The sequence below is a fragment of the Dipodomys ordii genome, unplaced genomic scaffold (genome assembly GCF_000151885.1).
Source record: "Dipodomys ordii isolate 6190 unplaced genomic scaffold, Dord_2.0 Scaffold29, whole genome shotgun sequence".
Classification (NCBI taxonomy): Eukaryota; Metazoa; Chordata; class Mammalia; order Rodentia; family Heteromyidae; genus Dipodomys; species Dipodomys ordii.
In genome coordinates, this window is record NW_012267245.1 from 715,112 (window position 1) to 724,951 (window position 9,840).

A 9,840-nucleotide genomic window follows, 5' to 3' on the forward strand; every position below is an offset into this window, starting at 1 on the left:
GCTCTACCACTTGAGCCACAGCACCACTTCCAGCTTTTTTCTTTTTGCTTATGTGGTGCTGAGGAATCGAACCCAGGGCCTTGAGCATGCAAGGCAAGCGCTCTACCACTGAGCCACCTTCCCAGCCCATAGAAACAATTTTTTAATGGTACATAAAAGAGTGCTTTGATTTGGGGGGTGAGGTAGGAATGGGAAGATCCTGTATCTCCCATGTGTCCATAACCAGTTTCTTGGTGGAGTCTCTGGTCTGTTTGTGGAGTTTGCTTTTCCTGTGGCTTGATTGGTTTCTTAAGTCAGATTGTTTGAGCAGGCAGAAAAATGCTCTGCTTTACCCAGGATTTTTGATCCTCCTCCCAGGCTACTTCAGTGGAGTAGCCTTCAGTGCTTGGAGTAGCACAAAAGAGGGAGATGGCTGTTTCCCGTAGTTTGGAGCTGCTGTGATGAAGCTAGATTCTGGGTAGGTTTGAAGCCTTTCAGCAAACATTAACTATTCCCTGAGGGATTAGCTCCTGAGACACTCACAGAGCCCAGCCTGGAGCCATTCTCAGGGTTTCAGTTGACTGAATTTCAACTGATTGTCTGGGCTGCTGTAGGGAGGGGCAGCCTCTGGCTCTGTTTACCCTGTGAAGAAATTCAGTGCTTTCTCTGCCTGGGCTGGGTGACTTTCCACTGGGTGGGGCTGAGCCTGGCAGGTCAGGTCATGTTCCTGTGACCTGCTAAATGACTCTTTTGTTTTCTTCACAGGCCTGAGTTGGAGCTAGCTACTCAGATGGGCCTTTGTCAGTATCAAAGATGGAGATCTCCTGTGGTGGGGGAGGGGTGGCCATCCCTCCTCTGCTCCCTGAGAAGGAGTGAGGATGTCAGGGTTCTACTCATGCCAGAATCTTGGTTCCTGGGCCATCTTTGGTCTGCCTTCTGCAGGATGAAGATATCTGCTCCTTCTCAGTTCTTCTGGTGTTGAATAGAATCTGCTCATCTGCTGCATCTGGAGCCTTTGTCCTGGACACTCTGTTGTAGGTATGGTGGGTATGGTGACCCCCCGCTGCTGTCACAGCTGCTGCAGCCTGGGCTACCAGCAAGTGCTCAGATCAATCTTCTTGCCTGCATTTTCCCTCTCTGGCCTAACTCTCTGTACTGTGCTAGCACACTTGGTGTGATTCTCTGGCTTAGGACTGTTCACTGAAACACTAAAACCGCTTTCTATGCAAGAGCTTGTTTAGCCTCCAGCTTCTCCTCCACCATCTTCCCTCCTGGACTTTTCACATTTTTGCTTTTTTTTCTGAGCTTACATTAGTGAGCTCAGAGCCTGAGAGGTATTTTTGTTTGTTTGATTTTTGGGCTTTTTTGGGCAATTTTTCAGTCAGTGTTGGTGCTTTATCTCTGAAGGACCAGATCTTTTTGCCTCTTTATGAATTAAAGAAAAGCCTGAAATACAATCTGACCTTACTGCAATGGGTCTTTTAGAACTGTGTCCTCAAATCTCAGGCTCTGGAATATTCTTCCATATTTCAGCAAATCTTTATTGCTCCTTTCTTTGAAGGATAATTTAAGTGGATACAAATATTATGGCTTCAAAAGTTTTTCTTCATTAAGATACTTAACTCTGAGCTGTACTTGAAGTGGTAGAGTGCCAGCCTTAGCAAAGATGCTGAAAGACAATTGTCAGGCCCTAAGGGGAAGGAAGGAAGAATGGAAGGAAGGAATGGAGAGAGCAAGGCAGGAAGGGAGGGAGAGAGGAAAAAGGAAGGAAGGAAGGAAGGTAGGAAGGAAGGAAGGAAGGAAGGAAGGAAGGAAGGAAAGGAGAGAGGGGTAGGTGTACAAAATAGTCTAAAGAAGAATGCTTAATTTTTGGTGAATTTGAGAATTATATTTGTAGAGGTAGGGCCCAAGAAATTGGCTTTTATAAGAAGGAAATTCTTTTATAATTTTGAAAATAATGGACAGGCTCAGATATTTTATAGAATGTTGGAATAAAATCCTTTTCATCTGCATAGATAAAGAAAGATTGAGCTAAGTTTAGAATTATTACAACCAAGGTGGATGCCATTATATAGTTAAGTAATCACATTCTGCAGGCCTTTAGAAACATGTCAGTGTTCACTCTGCAAGTGCTTAGCTAGTAAACCAAGATCAGGACACTCAATGCTATATTACCCAGTCATTCTCAATAAGGCTTGAACTGTTTGTGTGAATTGAAAGCTTTATTCTCACACTTTGATGACCTTTTTTTTCTCATGCCAATCCTAGGTCTTCACTCAGGATCTGAGTGTCATCCTTTGCCTTTTGTCTGGTTTTTGTAAATAAGTTTTTATTATGAAAATACTGTACAGAGGAGTTACAATCACATGAGCAAGGTAACCAGAACATTTCTTATCGAGTATTGTTGCCTCCTTCTATGTTTTTCTCTTACCATCCCTTCTCTGCCATCTCCACAATTACATTCCCCTGTCCCCATCTCAATTATAAAGTTCACTTTTCGACATAGCATCCTGTATATCTCATTGTTGCAATGGATCCACCTGTATCCTTTTCCACTCCCCACAGTATACCAACATCAATTACAGTGAACACAGGTGTAATACCATGTGGGAGGAACATACAAAGCAACAAAAAATCACGTGGTACCTTATAAATATGTTACAAACAATAGCAAGAAAGAAAAAAACACTTTTGTCCTTATCTTGGGGTTTATTTCACTTAACATCATCTGATCTGATCTTTCAGCTTGTATCAGACATACTAGTTATTGCAAATAAGGGAAACCATAGGACCTATGTTTCTTTGTACCTGGCTTACTTCACTTAATATAATTTTTTCCAAGTATTTCCATTTCCTAACAAATGGGGCAATGTCATTCTTTCTGATGGAGGCATAGAATGCCATTGTGTATATGCCACATTTTTTTGATCCATTCATCTAATGAGGAGCATCTGGGTTAGTTCCATATCTTTGCTATGGTAAATAATGCTGCCAGAAACATAGTTGTTCTGGTAGCTTTAGTATAGTCTTGTTTGTGATCATTTAGATAAATGCCCAAAAGTGGGATTGCTGGTTCAAAGGGGAGCTCTATGTGGAGTCTTTTGAGGAACTTCCATACTACTTTCCAAAGTGGTAGAACAAGATTACACTCCCACCAACAATGCAGTAGGGTTCCCTTCTGTCCACATCCCCTCCAGCATCTGTTGTTATTGAAGTTGTTGATTATACCCATTCTAACTGGGGTGAGGTGGTACCTCAGTGTTGTTCTGATTTGCATTTCTTTTATGACTAGAGAGGCTCAGCATTTCTTCATGTGTCTATTGGCCATTCTTCTTTCCTCTTCAGAGAAGTTTCTTTTTAAGTCTTTAGCCCACTTATTTATTGGGCAGTTATTTCTTTGAGGATTTGTTTTTGTAGAATTTAATTTTTTGAGTTCCAGGTATATTTTAGATATGAGAGGCTTGTCCATTGTATGACTAGTGAAGATTTTCTCCAATCTGTGGGCTTTCTATTGATCTTGCTAGCTACTTCCTTTGCCATGCAGAAGTTCTGCAACTTCATGTAATTCCATTTTTCCAAACTTTCTTTGATTTGCTGTGTTTCTGAGTATCTATTAAGAAATTTTCTGCCTGTGCCAAGGAGACCTAGGGTTTTTCCTATTCTGTCCTGTAATGTTTTCAGTGTCTACTTGACTCCGAGGTGTGATCCCTTTGGAGTTGATTCTAGTGCAGGGTGATATATAAGAATCTAGCTTTAGTTTTCTACAAGTGATTAACCAATTTTGCCAGCACCATTTACTAAAGAGGCTGTCTTTCTTCCATTCTGTGTTTTTAGCTCTCTTATGGAAGATTAGGTGGCTATAGGTCTGTAGGTTCATTTCTGGGTTTTCAATTCTATGCCATTGGTCCTGAGGTTTCTTCTTGTGCCAGTACCAAGCTATTTTGATTACCATGGCTTTGTAGTAGAGTTTGAAATTTGGTATTGATATTCCTCCAACACTGTTCTTTCTGTAAGGATCGGTTGTGCTAGTCGGGGTCTTCTATGAATGTTCCACATGAATTTTTGGATTGCCTCTTCTATTTCCTTGAAGAATGAGGTTGGAATATTGATAGTATCACATCGAATTTGTAGAAAGCCTTGAGAAGTATTGTTATTTTTATGATGTTGATCCTTCCAATCCAGGAGCATGGGAAGTCCTTCCACTTTCTAAGTTCTGCTTTGATTTCCTTTTTCAGGTTTTTAAAGTTTTCATCATAGAGGTCCTTCACTTCTTTGGTTAAGTTAATTCCTAGGTATTTTATTTTTTGTGGGACTATTACGAATGGAGTTGCTTTCTTGTTTTCAGCAGCACTCTAGTCATTGTTGGCATACAGAAAAGCCATTGATTTTTGAGGGTTAATTTTATTCCTTTTTACTTTGCCAAAGTTTCGTATCAGCTCGAGTACTTTGGGAGTGGAGTCTGTGGGATTCTTTAAATACAAGATCATGTCATCTGCATGGAGGGAGAGTTTTACTTCATCTTTCCCTATTTGGATCCCTTTATGTTTACATCGTTTTTTTATTGCTGTAGCTAGGCATTCTAATATTAAATTGAAGTGGAGAAAGTGGACATCCTTGTCTCATTCCTGAGTTTAGAGGGAATGGCTTTAATTATTCACCATTAAGTATAATGCTGGCTGTAGGTTTGTCATATACAGCCTTTATTGTATTGAAGACTGTTCCACGAATTCCTAATTTTTCCAGAGCCTCCATCTTAAATGGGTGTTGGATCTTGACCAGTACTTTTTCTGTGTCTATTGAGATAACCATGTGGTTCTTATCCTTGCTCTTGTTGATGTGATGAATTATATTAATTGATTTGCATATGTTGAACTAGCTTTGCATTCCTGAAATGAATCCTGTTTGATCGTGTTGTACGGTTTTTTGGTGAGTTGTTGAAGAGGATTTGCTAAAATTTTGTTGGAAAGTTTTGCATCAATGTTCATCAAAGAAATTGATCTATAATTCTTTCTTTGATGAGTCCCTGCCTGATTTTGGGATGAGGGTTATGATGGCTTCATAGAATGAGTTCAGTAGTGAACTTTCTCTTTCAATTTCATTGAAGACTTGAAGGAATGTTGGTGTGAGTTCTGGTCTGAAAGCCTTGTAGAATTCCGCTGTAATTCCATCCGGTAATGGGCTTTTCGTAGATGGGATGTCTCATTGCCATTTCTATTTCAATGCTTGATATGGGCCTGTTAAGTTGATTTAACTCAACTTGGTTTAGTTGAGGCAAGTCGATATTTGCTAGGAAATCATCCATTTCTTCCAGTTTCTGAAACCTATTAGCATAAAATTTAGAGAAGTATTCCTTTATAATATTCTGTATCTTGGATGTTTCTGTGGTGATGTTTTCCATTCTCATCTCTGAGTATTTATCTGAGTGGGTTCTCTTCTTTTTCTGATAAGATTTGCTAAAAGTCTGTCAGTTTTGTTAATTTTTTCGAAGAACCAGCTCTTCATTTTGTTGATTCTTTCCATGGTTTTGTTTGGATTTTAATTCGTTAAATTCTGATTTAATTTTAATTATTTCTTTCCATCTACTGGATTGGGGTTTTGCTTGCTACTCTTTTTCAAGGAGGTTGAGATGTCTCATTAAACTATTTGTTTCACATGTCTCCAATTTGTGGATGTGGGAGCTCAGAACTATAAACTTGCCTCTGAGTACTGCCTTTGCTGTGTCCCAGAGGAGCTGGTAATTTGGGTCTTCATTTTTGTTGAATATCATGAACATCAGAGTTTCCTTTCCAGTCTCTTCATGATTCCACAGTGTGTTGTCAGTCTCCATATGTTACAGGGCTTTCTTTGGTGGCTTTTAGTGTTGAGTTCTAATTTTATTTCCTTGTAGTCTGAGAGAATGCAGGGCATAATTTCACTGTTTCTGAATTTGGACAAGTTAGCTTTGTGACATAAAATATTGTCTATTTTGGAAAATATTTCATATGCTGCTGAGAAAAACATGTATTACGATGCTGCTGGGTGAAATATTTGGTAGACATCTGTTAAATCTAGTTGATCTATGCTGTTGTTTAGATCTGCGGTTTCTCTGTTGAGTTTTTGCCGAGTTGATCTATCTAGTAGATCTATCTATCTAGTGGGGATAGTGGTGTGTATAAAACCCCAAACGGGAGTGGGGAGGATTGGGGGGGGGAAGGCTGGGAAGGGATGTGAAGGATAAACAAAGGAGGAGGCTGCAATGCTTGATAAGAAATGTATGCATTATCCTGCCAATGTAATTGTAACCCCTCTATACAGTATGTTCACAAAAAAGAAAAGAAAAGAAAAAAGAAGAAAAAAACAAATAGATAAAATGAACATAGTTTGTACCAAAAAAAAAAAAAAACTCAAACAACTGGCCTGGGAAGGTGGCTCGTGGTAGAGGGCTTGCCTTGCATGCATGAGGCCCTGGGTTCCATTCCTCAGCACCACATAAGCAAAAAGAAAAAAGCTGGAAGTGGTGCTGTGGCTTAAGTGGTAGAGCGCTAGTCTTGAGCTGACTTGCTGAGAGACAGCACGCAGGCCCAGAGTTCAGGCCCCAGGACTGGACCCAGAAAAAAAAATTAGGAATGGATTTCATTATATAAAGATTAAAAGTAAAATTGTTCTAAACATTTGCAAAATGCAAAAAATAAAATTTAGGATTACCAAAATAATTGCTTAATTCCTATTTCAGTTTGCATTTATAGGTTTCTTGTAACAGTTCCCAGCAGGCCCACAAAAAAGGAGTGAGGATTCTTATAAATTTGTCAGCTGTAACTTTGGCTTTTAATAAGTTTCTGGTAAGAGCATACTTAAAAGCTGCTTCTATGTTGACCACCTTGTTGTTTTTAATTGGAGTAAAGAGGCCTTTTATGAGATTCATTGATCTGCAAACTGGTTCGAAGCCAGCTGGGGCAGAAAAAGGTCCCTGTGATACTCTCACCTCTACTTAGCAAGCAAAAGACTAAAAGAGCAAGTAAAATTGCTTTAGGACTGAAAGTGGGAGACTGCTGACCTTGAGCTGTATAGCACAGGGACAGCACTGAGGCCCTGAGTTCAATCCAGCAACCAACTCAGGGAAATGCCAATGAGGCATTTTTCCCAGTGTGGAGAAGACACTCCTGGGACAAAAGCAATGGAGGAGCATCCAGAGGCACTAAGCCACTGCTTGAATGGCAGAAATAATATCAGATCCTAGAGTCATTTGTGCGTGGCCCTTCAAATGTTGGTCAGAGCCAGGAGGTCATGGGAAGATAGTTTATAAGCATGCTTAATGCCCATGACTATCTTGTAAGGGACAGGAACTTGTCAGTCATCTGTGATCTTACTAATAACCTAAAATTGTAAAATGCAGAGGATAGTTTAGTATGTGCCAAAAGCCCTAATTGGCAATTACTTTTGAGCTGACACCAGCTACATGAAATTCATATACTCAGGAAAAAGTTTGTAAACCTGAGAATGTGTTTCTATTGGTATCTGTCTGAAGGCCTGCATAGGTAACTTAGGCATTGTTAGGATTACAAGAGATCACATTCCTAAGCCATCCAGAAAGATGCTTTTGCAAACCAGAAGGCTAAATAAGCTACACTGCTGTAGCCAGAAAAAAGGTCTCTGCATTTTTCAAAAGTTAAAATATTTTTTGCAATGTCATCTAATCCTGGAAACCTCTTTGTAAATTAGGCTAAGGTTATAGATTCCTGGCTAGCTAGGTAGGATCAACACTCCTGAGTCAGCTTGAAGAAATTACAGAAGATGAACCTTCACCCATCAACCCCTTTTAAGAACAAGGGACCAGAATCACTTTTTTTTTTAAATGTGGCAAAATAGACAGAAGAAAAAGGCATGGGAAATAGTAGTACATGCCTGAGCCCTCTAGCCTAGAAAATCCTAGCCTTATTAAAATAACTATCTAGTTGAAAAAGTTATCATCTTGGTAAATTGTCCTGGGCTATTGTCTAAATGGTGTTAAAAACTAGTGGGGTCACAGCCTCCCAGTCCTATGTACTGCATCCATAACTAGTCTGTGTATGAAGTTGCAGCCCAACATGAAGTGTGACAGGCCCTTGAAGCCACTGAGAGACCCTGTTGCTGCTGCACGCCCTAATGGTTAAAGTTCAACCAAGACCATTTCCTGGAGGAAATCTGCATCATCACTCAGACCACCTCCACTGTGGTAAAAGTAGAGGGAACTCCTGACTGATTCCATCACCTGAGAATGCTTCCTGGTTGAAAGCTGCTAAAACTAAGATCTTGGGGGGCAATCTTTTGGTGATACCCATAAGCCCCACTACTGCCACAGTGGATATTGGGGGAAAGAATATCACTGTCCGGCCTTAGGCACTTCAGGGTCATGGCCTAGTTTGGCTCTGGCATGGTAATAACCTGCTTCCTCCAAGGTGTGTGTTAAAGATAAAGGAGAGATTTTTTTTTATCAATGGAGGTAGTAAGAGGACTGAGACCCAGTTCTACTCCTAGCCTTAAAATCTAGCAACATTCTCCATTCCAGTGGTGCCTTGAGTTTGTTCTGAGATAATTTGGTTCCCCAAGCCTAAGGAAAAATGGGCAGTTTTAAACTCTAGCCACAAAGAAGCTCAAGGAATTGTAAAGAAGAAGAGGGTAGTAAAGAAAGCCTTGGGGAAGGAATTGGCCACAAATTGGTATCCTCTGGATAGGACAAATTTTAAAAAGTAAGGATTGTATGAAACTGTTTGTAAAGAAGACAAACCTGCTAGGAAGATGGCTCAGTGGTAGAGCGCTTGCCTTGCATGCCTGAGGCCCTGGGTTCGATTCCTCAGCACCACATAAGCAAATGAAAAAAGCCGGAGTGGCGCTGTGGCTCAAGTGGTAGAGCGCTAGCTTTGAGCTGAAGAGCTGAGGGACAGCGCCCAGGCCCAGAGTTCAGGCCCCACGTCCGGACCCAAAAAAAAAAAAAAAACAAAGAGAGAGTAATAGGGGGTGAACATGATCAAAATATATACATGTATGAGAATGTGATTTTATACAATTGATATGCTACTAATAAGGATATTACATATAAATTCATGGTCCCTGACTACAAAGCAAGTGAAAAGTTCACCATTGTGATGAGTATCACATTCCTCAGTAAAGAATTGTGAACTGCATTAGTTGTGAATCAGAAAACCATACCTCTCCCTCTGCCTCTTTACTCCTTGTACATCTCCCTTATTTCTTCTTATATTTGAAGTTAAATGGATTTAGCAAACTAGGTAAAACACATGGAAAATGGATGACACAAGAAACATATATGACTTAAATCTTGAAATGTGCTTAATTAACTTCACTGTTTATGAGAGAAGTAGAAATTAAACTATTAGGAGACACCATGTTCATCTTTCACATTAGTAAAGATTAAAAGGTACTTTAATAAGATATGGTGTTGGGATTATGAAGAGATTATCTACTGCAACAGAAGGTGGATGAGGGGGGGTGGATCGTAGAGGGTAGGTGTTAGTAGAAAATGCCATGAATTTGACATTCATGTTAGGGAAGGAGTTCAGAAACCTGATAGCCAAGAACAATAGTGTGGACATGGATAAAAACAAAAACAACAAAAAGAGCCACATCCTGTTGATATTAATGAAATAACTTATGACATGAACTTGGGTCTTACTGACCTGCAGTCTCCTCAGCCCTCAGAAAGTCAAAATCCCATTCTGAGCATCTAAGACCAATAAGTTGCTTGTCCCTCATATGTGAATGAATTAATGACAAAACATAGGTTGAAGGAGTATTTTCTGTCTTGTGGAGGTTAGCCTTTGTGTCATGAAGTATTCTTGCATCATTTTCCCCTGTCTTATTTATGGTTTTTTAAAAGCTCTACAT